The sequence below is a fragment of the Petromyzon marinus genome, chromosome 3, assembly GCF_048934315.1.
Source record: "Petromyzon marinus isolate PM22_M1 ecotype Great Lakes invasive population chromosome 3, UKy_Petmar_22M1.pri1.0, whole genome shotgun sequence".
Taxonomy (NCBI): domain Eukaryota; kingdom Metazoa; phylum Chordata; class Hyperoartia; order Petromyzontiformes; family Petromyzontidae; genus Petromyzon; species Petromyzon marinus.
The window spans coordinates 17428999-17445351 of NC_133669.1; the positions used below are offsets into that span (position 1 = coordinate 17428999).

The following is a 16353-nucleotide window of genomic DNA, read 5'->3' on the forward strand; positions in this document are numbered from 1 at the left end:
AGGAGGTTGACGCCTGGTTAACACTCGCTTGGGTGGCTATCGGAGCGTTGCCCGGTGTTGTAGCCGTGGGGAATGAGTGAGTGGTGTGGGGTCAGCAGACGGCAGTGCTGAACGTCACCCCTCCCCGCCTCGGATACAGCGCGGTGCTGAGTCTTTTCTCGGGGTTCTCCAGTTTCCTCCTCCCACACGAAACCAACCTGCACAGTATGTACGTTGAACTATTTTCGCACCGTACGTAGCCAAGCGTGATAATCGGATGTGGGAGGGGGGGGGGACAACAAACTAAACACAAAAAGCAATTCTAAAGAAATTAGTTTTTAACCTAGATTTAAAATGTAATCGCTCCCAGTGGCTTCCTAAAAATCGGACGGAAGAGCGTTCCAGACGGCCGCAGAACCTCTCACGAATGGACTTGGCCAACCCTCCCGATGCATCGCGACCATCCCGAAAAACATAGCCTTTGCGATTGAGCGAAGGCTGCTCGCTTCTCCGCGTGTTAACAATTGCCATGACTTTAATGATGGGCCAGACAACACAGTGCCATTGCTAAGAGGTTCGGCGGCGGAGATGAAGTGGGGGGTGGGGGGGGCAGTATTTGCAAGAGGTAGAGGCGGCGAGCTGTTGGGGGGGGGCTCTATCCGAGCTATAAACATTCGTGGAGGGGCGGGGGCCGGGAGTGGGGGGTAGATGTTGTCAATTAGGACACTGCCCCCCCCTCAAGAGACCCCCTAATGTTTCCGTTTTGCAAAAGAGGGTCCGTTCCACTGGGGACCGTGAACAGGCGCACAACAAATAATTAATTAACCCTGCCGTACTTAATTTGCACAAAAGGAGGAACAAAAAGAGGCTTCGTGTGTGTGTGTCTGTAGCTCTCCATGAAACCCTCTGCGCTCTACTCGTGCCTCGCCAGTTGCCTTCGTGACAACGACGAGCGGTTGCGAGCGTTTCGCTTCGCCCGAGGCCAGGAGACCCGGAGCGTCCGGACAAACCCCTATGCCCCTTCGCGGCCGGTCACCCCGAGTTCGATTCCCAGGCCACGGCGAGCAACCCGCACCGACTCGTGCGATGAAATACGCACCCGGCCATTACCGGCGCGGCGCGCGAAGGTCTTCGTGCACTGGGTGGATCGAGAATGGCTGGAAACTTAAAATCATTAATATTATTATGACGCTCAAAAGTTCGGACAGAAGTGGAAGGCACCTGCGCAGCGCTGTGCTGTCCTGGCCACCTCGAAGGGCAAGCGAGGTTGGTAGTTGCAAAGCAAACGGTGATATTTTAAATAGCCGTGGCCTTAGTTGGGATGAAAAGATGCACATGCCCACCAGGCACACATCCTCACCAACCCAAAAGAGACTAAATATGCCCTTTTTAGGCCTCATCGGCCGAATGAGCAAATACTTTTGCCAATAAAAAAACCGGCACCGCACACGAGAGGATGATGTGGCCAGCATAACCCCCTGGCCGCCTTTGTCTTCCCAATGCTGATGTTTACACACCGCACCAGGAACTAATTTCAGACTGAGTCGACCTAGGGGATGACCGCTTCAGATGATGGCTGTGAGCGCATATGGATGGAACCCGGGTTGCCGGGTTCGTAGCGCATTGCGGTGACCTCTGCACTTCCGCGCCATTATAAACACGCACATAGTCACAAAAGCAAAGTTCCCGGATAGCCTTAACAAGATGTTGAAGCAAGTCCTGATAGCGAACACCTATGAATACCAGTAGAGCACACGAGGAGGGGGTGGGTGGTGAGCATCGTGCCAGTCCGCCTTTGTCTCCCTATTGGCGATGTTTATACATCGCACCCAGGTACTCATTTGAGGCTGAGTTGACCAAAGGGAGGTCCAGGACTGGTTCAGATAATCGTCACTGGCTTTGGCCGTGTTCGCCGGATTCGTAGCGCATTGCGCTAATCGCGACACAACCTGCGCTCACAAAAGACATATCCACACACGCACACCCCAATGCACACCCAACACACACACACGCCCCAATCAATACGCATAGACCCAACCCTGACTCACACAACCACACTCCCCCAACCATAAACCCACCCAACCCCCTTTACGCTCGAAGGCCGCGTGTCGCATCTGCCCGCGTGCGCGTGGAGGTCGCGAATTGAGAATTCGTCTCGGCCTCGGAACATCAACGCAACGGTGTCTGGGAACGTGGCCTCCAGCAACAGCGGCAACAATGATGTCAACAGACCAGACTGCATGCTGTACACACTGCAGCCTAGATTATTATAGGATGTACATGCATTAGTCCAGACTACAGGCTGTACACACAGCAGACGTGGGCCGTACTTTTTCGATGTAGTGAAAACACATGAAGTGCTCTCTGATGGACGTACACGCAAGGCAGCAGACGTAACGTTACCAAGAGTGGCCCTTCTTCGAGTGCTATGAAGGGCCATTCCCCGAAACGTCGCCTATTATATATATTTTATAAGGCCACATTGTTAATGACGAATGCATTCAGTTATTATTTTTCTTCTTCTTTGGTTCTTTCGGTAAAGTCACGTAGAATGAGAATAAAATAATAAAATAACACAATAAAATTCTCACGACGTTTCGGCCACAACGCAAGCGGCCATCTTCAGCGGCCGTCTTCAGGTGTTGTGGCCGAAACGTCGTGAGAATTTTATTGTGTTATTTTATTATTTTATTCTCATTCTACGTGACTTTACCGAAATAACCAAAGAAGATGAATCCTTGCAGTCACGAAAGCTTTAAATCGAAATAAAATTATTATTATTATTGTTTGTGCACCGCTCCCAACGGAACAGCATCACCAAATAATCCGTTTAACAACGAGGTTCATGCCAGAGGGGAACGTGCTCCGGGCTGCAAACGCAGCCGAATGTTCCAACGCTGTCCTGAGATAATTGTTTCGATGCTGTCCGCACAGGTAATTGCTTTCGGCGAATTCCCAGAAAAGCTCACTGCATACCAGCAGCCAGAGGCGACCTTCCCCGCAGAATGATGCATCCAGAAAGCTGAATAGTTGAATACAAAAATTATAATAATCATGATCATTGGGTGTTTAGAATCGCAAGAGGTGGCCGAGTGGCTCAGAGGTCTTGAGGCCTGAGCCGGGCACCGCTGATCACCTGGGTTCGAATCCAGGCAGGCAACCGCCTGAGCTTTATCGAACTGGGTCCTCAAGTATAGTGGGGTTGCTGATGCCAGCCGGAGCACCGATGAATGCACACACACACAAAAAAAACCCATATCGCATTAACGTTGGGGCTGCATTAAAATTTGGCCCAAATACCAGCTCGGAGTTTTAAACATATCGGGTTGACTGTCGTGCGACGAACGATATTGCTCTTAGGGTGCAGGACGGGTGGGAAAAGAACTGCCCTGAACTGCACGTAGAGGTCACTTGAAGGGAGGTCGAAGCTAGCTCTGTGTTATCCACTTCCGTGGGCTGTTCTCCAATACGAAGCAGAGTAGCGCTGCTGCGCTCTGCGGGAGCACTATCGGGATCCATTTGGGGGTGGGGTGGGGATATTACCTGGCTGAGGAAGCGTAACGATAATAATAAGAGGCTGTAGCCACCGCTGGCAACCGATAGCGGGTTTTGTCTGTTTTCTATTGTGTCACCCTCCACGGGAGGCGCATTATTTGGTTCACGGATGATGGAGAAGCGCGCGTGTGTACGTCCCGTGCTGAGCAAGAGACTTAAGGCAACGCACAACTTTTATACGCTCACCTTGCTCTGGGAGTGAAACCAATCAACTTCCGAGCCGTAATATGTTTCGGCATCGAACGTGTAAAACATATACAGTATAGGCTATTGGATTTCTTCGGTCAGAAGCATCGACTCGCCGATGCCTGTGCCAAATCTCAGCGCTCTAAGACCTCCTAGTACATAATTAATATGCGTATTAAGCGTTGTTCGCAAGCTACAATGCAATGTCATCACACCAGTCTCTCGGATGGGTGACCACCACCACCGGGCACAGCAGCTGTCCGTTCTGGGCTGCTGCTGAGCTATGGGATGGGCAGCAGAGGACGAGAGCGCTGTGCCATCCAATGTTGTGCTGTACTTCTCTATGCCCCCCCCCCACATCCCGCAACTACCCACGTCTGGTGAAGTATGGTCAAGTAACCCCCTGCACTCCCAGAAAGCACTGCTGCATGAAAAACCGTCATCCAGTAGTGGATGAGACATCAGGAGCCGCTGTGCGCCGGCACGTGCGTGCTGCTTCCTGCACCCTGGGCAGCGCACAGCCGTCACGTGCAGCGCACAGCCGTCACGTGCAGCGCACAGCCGTCACGTGCAGCGCACAGCCGTCACGTGCAGCAGCAGCAGCAGGCAGGCAGGCAGGCGGCTATTTGAGAGTGTTGCCGCAGGGAAGCGGTGGGGGGGGGGGGAGTTGAGGGGAGGGGTCGGGGGGGGAGAATGGAGGCGAGGAGTTTGGGGAATGAAGGGGAGGGGTGTGGGTGGGGGCGATGTGGAGGGGGAGGGGTGTTGGGGGTGTGGAGGGGCTTGGGGGATGCGGGGGATTAAAGGGGGTTTGGAGTGCGGAGAAAAGAAGGGGGAGGGAGTGGAATATCTTCAGGGGCTGGTCAGCGTGCTCGTCGGCTACGCCAAGCTCGCCATATACAGGGCGAGGAAGGTGGCCCTGGAGGGGAAACGTCCGGCCAGCAGCCTGGGCATTTTCCGCGCTCTGGTCGGAGCCAGGGTGTGTGGGCTGGAGTTCCGCCACGCGCGGCTGACCCACGCCGTGCCGGCCTTCAAGGAGCAGTGGGCAGCTGGAGGAGGCCGTGTGCTCGGTGGCAGATGACGGTAGAGAGCTCTGCGTGCAGATCTAAGCTACCCGTCGGAGGCCGTTTGACTGTGGGAAGGGCTGCGTGCAGATGCAGCACTTGTCGTAGTTATAAAAAGAGAGTGAGCGAGAGAGAGGGAAATGGAGTAGGAAGAGAGGGGGCAGAGAGAGAGGGCGGGGCAGAGAGGGGCATAGAGAGAGGGGAGGGGCAGAGAGGGGGCAGAGAGAGAGGGGGGGGGGGGCAGAGAGGGGGATAGAGAGAGAGGAGGGGCAGAGAGGGGGTAGAGAGAGAGGAGGGGCAGAGAGGGGGGTAGAGAGAGAGGAGGGGCAGAGAGGGGGTAGAGAGAGGGAAGGGGTAAGGAGAGCAGAAAAAAATAAAAAAAAATTGTTGGGTCTTTCATTTAAAAGGGGGGGGGGGGGGGTTACAATAAAGCAAAGCATAAAAAACTAAAAACCTGAAATGATGAACGGAGCAAAGTGCCGACTACACCGAGCATCTTCTTGTCTCCTCTGATCGTTAAAAAAGAAGGGGGATGGGATCGGGGGCGGCGGTGGATATTGGGGATTAAAGGAAGGAGTTGGGAGGGTGGAAGTTAAGGAGGGGTGTGGGGGATGAAGGGGAGGGGTGTGGAGTATGAAGGGGGGGGTGTGGGGGATGAAGGGGGGGTGTGGGGGATGAAGGTGGAGGGGTGTGGGGGATGGAGGGGTAGAGTGTGGAAGAATCGAGGGGAGGGGTATGGGGGATAGAGGGGGGGGGGGTGACAATGTTGAAGGAAGAGGCGACGGAGGGGCGAGGGGTTTATTGGAGGCATTGAGGCGAGGAGCGGCGGGGTTGAGGGGAGGGGTGGTGGGGGATGGAGGGGGGGGTGTGGGGGATGAAGGGGAGGGGTGTGGGTGATGAAGGGGAGGGGTGTGGGGGATGAAGAGGAGGGGTGGTGGGGCTGTGATGAGCAGCTGTCCTGCGGTGTTTGAAGATAAACTGTGGAGAACGGCGAGGAGCGAATATTAAACGCATCCATTCAGCCGCGCACACGTGCACACGTTCACACACACGCGCGTGTAGGTCTTTGCGATGTATATGGCAGTGGTGTATATCTATTTGTGTATATGTGTGTATACATATGTATGAAGACTGTGTTTGGGGAGCGGTAATATCGCGGTTTGCGCACTGCGCCCACAACTCGGCTTCCTGAGTTCGAGCCCTACTCGAGGACAATAACAGTGACGAATATTTGAACCAGTTCTGAGCCTCCCCTAGGTCGACTCGGTCTCAAATGAGTACCTGGTGCGGTGCGTAAACATCAGTCACGGAAAGACAAAGCGAGCTGCCCCCTTGTGCGCCGTACCGGCCTTAACAGGTGCTCGCTAACAGCACTTGCATCAACAGTTTGTTAAAAGCTATACGGGGGATATTTGTTTTCGTGTGTGCAGCTACTTATGTATGGGTCCTGTGCTGAGGGTGTGGGGAGCGGTGGTGCAGTGGTTAGCACACTGAGCTGTGAACCCTGCTAAGCGAGTTCGATTCCTGCTCTCGGCTAACACCATTGACGAGTGATATCTGAACCTGGTCCTGGGCCTCCCCTAGGGCGACTAAACCTTAAAATGGTACCTGCCCTAAGAGTCTGTGTAAGCTTGCGCGCGCTGCCACCGTGGCCAGCCTGGGTTCGACCTCTGAACACGGTCCGAACACGACAATTGGAGCAGCAGCTGGCATTTGACCCAAAGTCGACTCGGCATAAAACAATCGCTGCTCGCTGACAGCGCTTGTCTGGAGCAGTTTAACCCGATAGATACGGGTATGGGATGTGGTGACCCTTCACGGAGGGAGGGGGGGGTGGGAGACGGAGGGGACATTCCTTTCATGAGAAATTACTCCACGTATTACAGGTAAATCTCTCTCTTTCATATTCTTTCTCATTGCGTTCTGAATGTGTTTGTTGGAAATAAAATTCAGGACGGGAAATATGTATTTTTTTGTCTGGATGGAGAGGGTGATGGTCGTGGAGTGTGGGTGGACTGCGCTGTGAATCCGGCTGAGTTTGATTCCCCGGCTCGGGCTTACCAACGTCAGTGGCGAGTACTACGCGAACCGCTGCTGGGTTTTATGCCTCTCTATCTCTTCTACCTCGTGTCTATCTCTCTCCCTGTCTCTCCCCCGTGTCTATGTGTCTCTTTCCGTCTCTCCCCCGTATCTATCTCTGTCTGTCTTTTCCCTGTATCTCTCCCGTGTCTCTTCCCCATGTCTGTGTTTGTCTCTTTGTCTCTCCCCCGTATCGATGCATCTCTCTCCGTCTTTCCCCCGTATCTCTCCGTGTCTCTACCCCGTGTCTGTGTATCTCTCTCTGTCTCTCCCCCGTGTCTATCACTCTGTGTTTTCCGCTCCAGTGTCTCTCATTCCTTCTGTCTCTGTCGGGCTCACCACCCTCTCTTTCCCTCCTGTATTCCTCTCTCTCTGTTTATTTTTGCGTACGCGCATCCCTCCCCCCCCCGAGCCCCCCCCCCCCGTTTGCCTCTCTCTGATCTCCTCCCTGTGCCTCACTTCAAACCCGCTCTCTCTCGCTTCGTCTCTCTATTCGACTCTGCTCTCTCTGCTTGAAAAAAGATGCTGCAAGGTGACACTGACGGCTGCTCTGTGCTTCCAGTGTTCAGGGGCCTGCTCAAGGCGCGGCTCCGGCTGGAGCACGCATACCACACACACATGTGGGTGATGTGCAGCACGTCTTCTTCGAACGCTGGGGAGCCGGAAAATCCCTCTGTACTAGCGTGGACGGCACCCTCGTGTTCACCTTCTGAAGCGCTCGATCGTCAACGTGGCGTGCGCGATGAACACCACCACCACGTGACTTTTCTTTCGTGTTGTGCGCGGTGCATTTAGCGCCACAGCACGTGGATTTATAGCGTTTATTTTCATTTGTATGCTGGTGACTTTGTGTATTTCATATCGGAATCGCATCCAGTGCTGTTGCTGCTGGCGGCAATAAAAGTGGCTTAAAAGTCAAAGTCTCTGCTTCTCTCTTCCCCTCCAGTGTCTGCGTGTCACTCTCTCCGCCGTGCCTCTGTGTGCCTGTCTCTCTCTCTCTCTGTGTCCCTCTCTTCTACCCCGCTCTCGTTCCATCTCGCTCTTCTTTTTCTTGCCTCTCTCTCTACCTCTCTATTTATCTCTCTCTCTCCCCAGCGCCTGTCTCTCCGCGGGCGGTCGTGAATAATTAAAGAGGAGTGCTGTCAGCGCCCCCCCCCCATCCCCGCGAACTGCGGAGCAGATAATGCGGCACACGGCAGGAATTCCTCCACCGTCGCTCTCCCCAACCATCTCTCCCCACCCACCCCACCCCATCTCTCCTCTCCTTCTCAGCACTCGCCCATCACAATCGCTCAAACTCGGCCGGCGCACTTCGTAAACGCTCGTGCGAGACACTCGGTAAACACTCCCTCGCTCGCCAAAGCGCTCAGCTACCCCACGCACTCATCCGCTCTCGTCATTCGCTCAACGCCAAGCCGCTCGCTCGCCCGCTCTTATCGGCTCGCCTCTGCCACTCGCGCGATGCCCGCCTTGCCCGCTCGCTCCACGCGCGTCTCAGGCTCCGTGGTGATCGCGGCGGTAACGTGAACATCGATCCCTCGCTCGCTCGGCACTCGTTAAGAGTCGCCCACCTTGCATCGTCGTTCACTCGGGCGTGCGTTCGACCGCCCTCGCCAGCTCACGGGAGTCGCAGGGAAGTGGTTTGCGCTGTTCCGAGGCCCTTGCAATGTACGCGTGTACGTTGAACTTCTAATGGCAACAAACTAAGCAGAAAGAGTAGTTTAACACGTAGGCTTTCGCGACCAATATGATTCATAATGAAGGTTTTTGGGTTTTAATCGCGTAAGTATAAATGTGTTGTAACCATCCACCACCGGACACAGCCAATTAGTAAAGGATTTGTCACGTAAACAAACGGCAATTAGTTACTACTTCAGCCCACCGGTGATTTGGAAAGTACATCCACAACATATACAATTTGAGTACGACATTTCGCTGGTAATTGCATCCAGCATCATCGGGCGATTAGCCAGAATTGAAAAAGTAGTTCTAAAGAAATGAGTTTTGAATCTAGATGTGAAAGTGCATTAGCTCCCAGTGACTTCTGAACATCGGAAGGAAGAGCGTTCCGAACGGCCGCAGAAGCGCATCCGAAAGCGGGAGTTGCCTTGGCCGTTTTTGTTCAATGACCAGCCAATGTTCCAGACGACTCAGTTAGGATGTCAGGTCTCATGGGTTTCACACCAGCGTCCAGGCTTTCCGTGGCTCTTTTGACGGCACTGTGTTGACTGTCCGCGCGTGTGAGTTGACAATGTCGAGGTCTTGTGGCTATGTTCACTTGGACGCGTTGGCCCAACGTCGTCGTGATTATTGGGTGCGACCGGGGCTAGGCACTCCACGGGGGGATTGGTTTCCTGCACAGTGAGCAGAAATGCGACGCTTCATGCCAAGGCCGTAGCCATTGAGTCAACATTGGGGGGGACCAAATCTTCCAGGGGGTCTAGGCCCCCTCCCCCCCCCCCCAGAAAAAATAAAAATTTTAAAACAAATTTCCTGACATTTCCTGCCTAAAATATTTAAAAATTCACTAACACATGGGATGGACTTTATCTTTTATTACAATAATGTCAAATAGTGTGTTGTATTATATTGCTCTTTTTCACCTTTTATTGTTTCATTGTATGTAATGGCAGAGATTAGGGATTAATAAAGTACAACCATAGCCTCAATCATATAAACAGAAATCTATGCATTGTTATATGAAGACAAGTCCAGATATTGTGGCCAAGGTTTAGCTAATTTTTTTTATTTACATAGGGGGCCGTTCATAAATGACGTCACGCGATTTTGGACGATTTTTGACCCCCACCCCCCTCGTCACACGGCGTCACAAAAAGACCCCCCTCAAATATGACGTCACAAAGCTCTGCCCCCCTCGCAAAAAAATAAAACATGCTTCAAATCGCTTTAAACTATTGTCATTGTAGTGCGTATTTAATGTGGCGCTGCACTCTGATGTTGTAGGAGAAAACATTTATTAAAAAGTCTATTTAATTAAGTAGAACGTGTTGTCTATATTTATTTGAAGTTGCGCATTTTGATGTGACGTCACATTTCTCAAACCCCCCACCTTGTCACACATCGTCACAAATGTCTGACCCCCCCCCCCCCCCCCTTAACAGTGAGGGAAAAAAGTATTTGATCCCCTGCTGATTTTGTACGTTTGCCCACTGACATAGAAATTATCAGTCTATAATTTTAATGGTAGGTTTATTTGAACAGTGAGAGACAGAATAACAACAACAAAATCCAGAAAAACGCATGTCAAAAATGTTATAAATTGATTTGTATTTTAATGAGAGAAATAAGTATTTGACCCCTCTGCAAAACATGATTTAGTACTTGGTGGCAAAACCCTTGTTTGCAATCACAGAGGTCAGACGTTTCTTGTAGTTGGCCACCAGGTTTGCACACATCTCAGGAGGGATTTTGTCCCACTCCTCTTTGCAGATCTTCTCCAAGTCATTAAGGTTTCGAGGCTGACGTTTGGCAACTCGAAACTTCAGCTCCCTCAAAAGATTTTCTATGGGATTAAGGTCTGGAGACTGGCTAGGCCACTCCAGGACCTTCATGTGCTTCTTCTTGAGCCACTCCTTTGTTGCCTTGGCCGTGTGTTTTGGGCCATTGTCATGCTGGAATACCCTTCCACGACCCATTTTCAATGCCCTGGCTGAGAGAAGGAGGTTCTCACCCAAGATTTGACGGTACATGGCCCCGTCCATCGTTCCTTTGATGCGGTGAAGTTGTCCTGTCCCCTTAGCAGAAAAACACCCCCAAAGCAAAATGTTTCCACCTCCATGTTTGACGGTGGGGATGGTGTTCTTGGGGTCATAGGCAGCATTCCTCCTCCTCCAAATACGGTGAGTTGAGTTGATGCCAAAGAGCTCCATTTTGGTTTTCCCTGACCACAACACTTACACCCAGTTGTCCTCTGAATCATTCAGATGTTCATTGGCAAACTTCAGACGGGCATGTATATGTGCTTTATTGAGCAGGGGGACCTTACGTGCGCTGCAGGATTTCAGTCCTTCACGGCGTAGTGTTATCAATTGTTTTATTGGTGACTATTGTCCCAGCTGCCTTGAGATCATTGACAAGATCCTCCCGTGTAGTTCTGGGCTGATTCCTCACCGTTCTCATGATCATTGCAACTCCACGAGGTGAGACCTTGCATGGAGCCCCAGGCCGAAGGAGATTGACAGTTCTTTTGTGTTTCTTCCATTTGGGAATAATCGCATCAACTGTTGTCACCTTCTCACCAAGCTTCTTGGCATTGGTCTTGTAGCCCATTCCAGCCTTGTGTAGGTCTACAATCTTGTCCCTGACATCCTTGGAGAGCTATTTGGTCTTGGCCATGGTGGAGAGTTTGGAATCTGATTGATTGATTGCTTCTGTGAATAGGTGTCTTTTATACAGGTAACAAGCTGAGATTAGGAGCACTCCCTTTAAGAGTGTGCTCCTAATCTCCGCTCGTTACCTGTATAAAAGACACCTGGGAGCCAGAAATCTTTCTGATTGAGAGGGGGTCAAATACTTATTTCCCTCATTGATATGCAAATCAATTTATACAATTTTTGACATGAGTTTTTCTGGATTATTGTTGTTATTCTTTCTCTCACTGTTCAAATAAACCTACCATTAAAATTATAGACTGATAATTTCTTCGTCAGTGGGCAAATGTACAAAATCAGCAGGGGATCAAATACTTTTTTCCCTCACTGTAGGTGCGTGACGTCATTTATGGACGGGCCCTACCATAGAATTAAAACATATATATTGTTTTTAGCAATATATTGAGGGGGGGGGGACATTTTGAACATATTTGAATATTGGGGGGGATGTGTCCCCCACAATATATTATAATTACGGCCTTGCTTCATGCCTTCAACGTTCGTGTGATTCCTGCCTTGCTCGAAGGAGCTGAGATATCGACACTCAGGCGATCGTTGGGGGCACGACTCTGCTGATGAGACACCGTATGTCGAAAGCGGTGCAGAGTTTTGCTTGTATTGAAACCAATGCGGCTGAAATTATGCACTCACCAGAAGGCCCTTGTGGTTTACGGGAAAGGGGAAAAGCTACTTTTATTTTTTGACATTACTTTATTTTTTTAAAATTTCTATCTTACATCACTTGAAAAAAATTACAATCGTCGTCGTTGTGGATAATACTAATAATGACAAAAAACAATAAACAGAAAATATAGCTCAGTCACATATCCGTTTCCACATAAAAAGGAGGGTATTTATTACACAACCCATCAGCCACGCCACGGTCTTCTGGAAGTACATCATTTCAGCAGCATTATTTTATGACAAGCCGGATCGGCTTCGACGCGCAGTGTTTCATCAGCAGAGTCAAAGCTGGCTTGCATCAATGCTGGCGAAACTCCCGACCCTACAGTGCATCACAGTTCAAAGCAAAATGATATAATACACAACTCGATATAATGATGTTTTACGTGGGTTGACAGATATTTGAAGTAGATGTATCGTTTGCTTTTCGAATTACTTTGTTACCAGGCCTTGGGGTATTGGTGGTTGACCGTGTGTCGAAACATATACTAATGCGCGACACTTCAGCGGACACTTTGAAACTTAAACTAACACTATTTTTAAGACCGAAACTCGAGGATTTCTCCACAATTCTGACTATCGCCTGATGAGGCTGGTTGCAATTACCTGCGAAAGGTCCTCCTCGAATTGTAAATGTTGTGGGTTTACTCTCCAACAACCGGTGTGCTGTCCTGGTAACTAATTGATGTGTTTTTTTTACGTGACAAACATTGCTAATTGGTTGTGGCGGGGTTAACCACATATTTACGTTTACGCGATTTAACCCAAAAACCTCTATTATGGATAATATTGGTCGCGAAAGCCTATGTGTTAAACTCAACTATTTGTATTGTTCCAGCTAAGGCCCACTGAGCAATAATAGCTCTTTTTCAGAAGTGAGCTGGCTATCACAAATGATAGCTCAACGAAGTGGACTATCACGTGAGAATGTATAGCAGCCAAATACTCTAACCGCATGTTTCTAAATGTGGGGGGAAAACCTGGAAAAAAATCCATACGATCACAGGGAGAACATGGATCGAACCATAGACATCCTGCATACCAGGCGAGGTAGTTAACATCTCGCCACCGTGGTGCCCTTTGTCCACTTGGCTCCTCGCTTCCGCATGGTTGAATAGATATCATGATTTATTATGCTGGACATCTGAAAAAAGAGCTTCATAGCTCCTCGGATTTCTCCAGGATAAATAAAGATTCTGATTCTGACCCTGCCCACGAGCATCTCTGAGCTGGAGAAGCTCATGGGTGGAGGATGAGGAGGCCGAGGAGGCGGTTGCATGAGATCAACCCTGACTGTCGAGACTCGGGCTCTGCCAAGAGGGACCCCTAGGAGGGGGTCTCGCTTGGGGACTTTGCCAGGAGGGACCCCTAGGAACGGGGCTCTCTTGGGGGCTTTGCCAGGAGGGATCCCTAGAATTGTGGACTCGCTTGAGGGCTTTGCCAGGAGGGACCCCTAGGGGTTGGCGCCAGAAAGTGGATGCTGCTATGCGCTGTCTTGTTCTATGCTCCCATACTGGACCAGCACACTCACTCTTACTCACCAACCGAGTTTCTTGCTCGCCCATCAACCCTTCCATACATTCACGTACCCACCCAGTCACTCACGAATGTATCAACACATCCATTCACTCACTCGTCAACCTATTAATTCACTCATTTATCAAACCCATTTATCAGCCCACTCACTCACTCACAAACGAATTAACTAATCCGCTCGCTGACTGCCTCGGTCACTCACTTCCACTCAAGCGGAGTGGACTCTTTGGTGCTACAGGAAAGGGGTCGGTTTAACATACACTCACGGAGCCCTGTGCCATTACGTCTCATGTGCTAGTTAAGGTGTCAGTGCCACACACACGCAGGATATTTTATGCCAATGAGTCGCATGTGCTATTGAAGGCATCAGTGACTCGCACGACGCTTTATGCCATGGCATAAGGGACACACGCACGCACGGGTCTTTGTGTAAATGAGTCTCGTGTGCTAGTTAAGGTGTCAGTGACACACACACGCAGGATGTTTTATGCCAATGAGTCGCATGTGCTATTGAAGGCACCAGTGACTCGCACGACGCTTTATGCCATGGCATAAGTGACACACGCACGCACGGGTCTTTGTTTCAGTGAGTCTCGTGTGCTAGTGGAGGCGTCGGTGACACACACACGCAGCGAATGAGCTGCGCGCAGCTCAATCGAGCCTCTCCGTGCTATTATTGATCGAACAGTAAATAAACCCCATAAGCGCACGCACGAGCGGCTTCATGGCTGCGCTAATGGAGATGAACTGTTCTCAATTAAACCAGCCGGACGTGGCGCTCAGCTCACGGCCCATGGGAGGCCGGGTTCGATTCCCGATAAAGGCCGTGATCGATGGCAGGGCACGGGTGGACGAGCTGTTTAATCCGCCACTGCCCGTGTCTCGTCCACCCACCCTCCCCCGAGAGAGTCGGGGGGGCATTGGAATAACACTTCCAGCCGCTGTCACTTCCGTAGCACTAAACAAACAGTTGAATAACAGTAGCAATAATGCCAATTATTTACCCAGGAGAAGGCTCAAAGGGTCTCGAGGCTTCGTTCGCAGGAGGGTCCAGCTACTCTTTCGAGAAATGTGCCCAGAACGTATGTAAGTTTAATTTTGGTCGCACCCTACGCAGCCAGCCGTGCTAATCGCATGTGCGGCGGAAGGACAGCAAACTCACAGACAATAAATACTTGAAAAAAAAGAAATTAGTTCTCCAATCGAGATTTAAAAGTGCATAGCACAGGAGGTCGAAATTACCCTCGAAAGCAGCCCTTGCTCGTGGAGGCAAGTTGCTCAAGTGCTGTCGCGGCAGCGCTGCTGCTTTGCCTTTACCTGCTGCTGCCTCGCGATGTTTGGCCATTCCGTGTTGGAGGAAAAACCGAAGAATGTACGCGAACTCGTCGGCTTGTCGGAAAGTAAGCGGCCTTGTGAGCCCGGTTCGTTCTCGAATGGGTGACCATCGTGGCTTGCCAGGGTGGTGTGGGCGTGGGGCTGCGATGCGTCGATAGGACGGACACACGGCCCTGTGCTCGGTGTTACTCCCGGCTCTGCGCCATCGTCTGGATTTGCCCAGAGAGGGCAGTCAAATTGAACCTCGAGAGTCATAATAATGGATTAGTCTGGCTCAGTGAGTCTCCGTCATTTTACACTCAACCCCGAGCATCTCAAAGGTGCCTCGGTGCGTCTCTGCGAAATTCGAAGCTTTCACAAGGAACCCCCAAGAACCTCTCGGTGTTGAATTCTGGCTCTACGATTCTCGGGTATTGGCCGGTGAACCCTCTCAACTCGATGCGTACCTTGGTATGGCTCTATGAGTCTCATACACTAACCGCTGGAACCCACGAAAAATTGAGAGGACCCCGAATGGGTCTGGCTCTGCGAACATGGGAAGACGCACTTGGTAGGATGAACCCCTTTTGGTGACCGCCTTGTTCTGCAGCGTCCTTGTCTGTACTCATTCGCTGCAATATTGACGCTCCTGCCGCTGCTGCGTTCACGCACCACGGATCTTCACCCCTGTAAAATATCCGGGCTACTGGCTAAACGGGATCACCCGTGTGGCGAATGAAATGAACTCAAGACCCACACTCTGGTCCGGGCTCTGCGAGTCCTGGGCACTGGCAACAAACCCATTAACCCCCCCCCCCGCTCATGAACTTCTTGGTGGCCTCGTTGCTATAGCCTCGCAGCAACGCGCTGCCTCAAATCGCATTTCGATCGCCGCTCGGTCTGCGCGCTCCGGCGAGTCTCTGTATGCATCACGCGGCGCTGCGCAGGGAAGAGGCACGCGGGACGTGATGGGACTGTTCATGCAGCCCCGCCAGTCCAGCGCACAACCTCGCCACCGCTTACTCACCGGCGCACATGGTTGGGCAGCTTCTGCATGCCGCGTGGAATCATCGTCGTCGTCGTCATCATCGTGATTTATCATCGTCGTTGTCGTCGTCGTCAGCAACGTTCAGCCACACTTGTCAGCATCGTTAGCATCGTTAGCAGCAGTCACGATAGCAGTCGTAGTATCAATCGTAGTCGCAGCAGCGGTAGCAGCGACATCAATGTCGTCATCATTATTATTATAATCAGCAGCAGCAGCAATGGCATTTAAATAATAATCAGTGTTAAGTGATTTTACTCATCACCATCATTAGGGGCAGCGGAAGCACCAGCAGCAGCAGCAGTTTAATCAGACTTATCATCGCCACCACCAATAAATGCACCATCAGCATCGTGTTCATCAGTGTTGTCATCATTACCGTTGCTCGTTGACGTCCCCCTTCGCTGCGAGCCTTACTCATCTCGAGTTGGTTGGTATCGTAGCGCGGACCAATGGGCAAACATTGACGTCCAATGAATAATACATTAATGATTCATTGGGCGTTATTTTTTAATCAATACAT

The 16353-nt window shown here is 51.0% G+C and overlaps 1 long non-coding RNA gene across 1 annotated transcript in view; it reads right to left on the reverse strand.

The window, feature by feature from the left end:
- LOC142905379 (uncharacterized) overlaps positions 1–15999 on the reverse strand; it is a 58690-nt gene extending 42691 nt beyond the window's left edge. The window contains exon 1 of the long non-coding RNA XR_012929520.1: positions 15813–15999. This is a non-coding gene — a long non-coding RNA (uncharacterized LOC142905379). The remainder of the gene's footprint in view (positions 1–15812) is intronic.
- Positions 16000–16353: the final 354 nt, after the last annotated feature.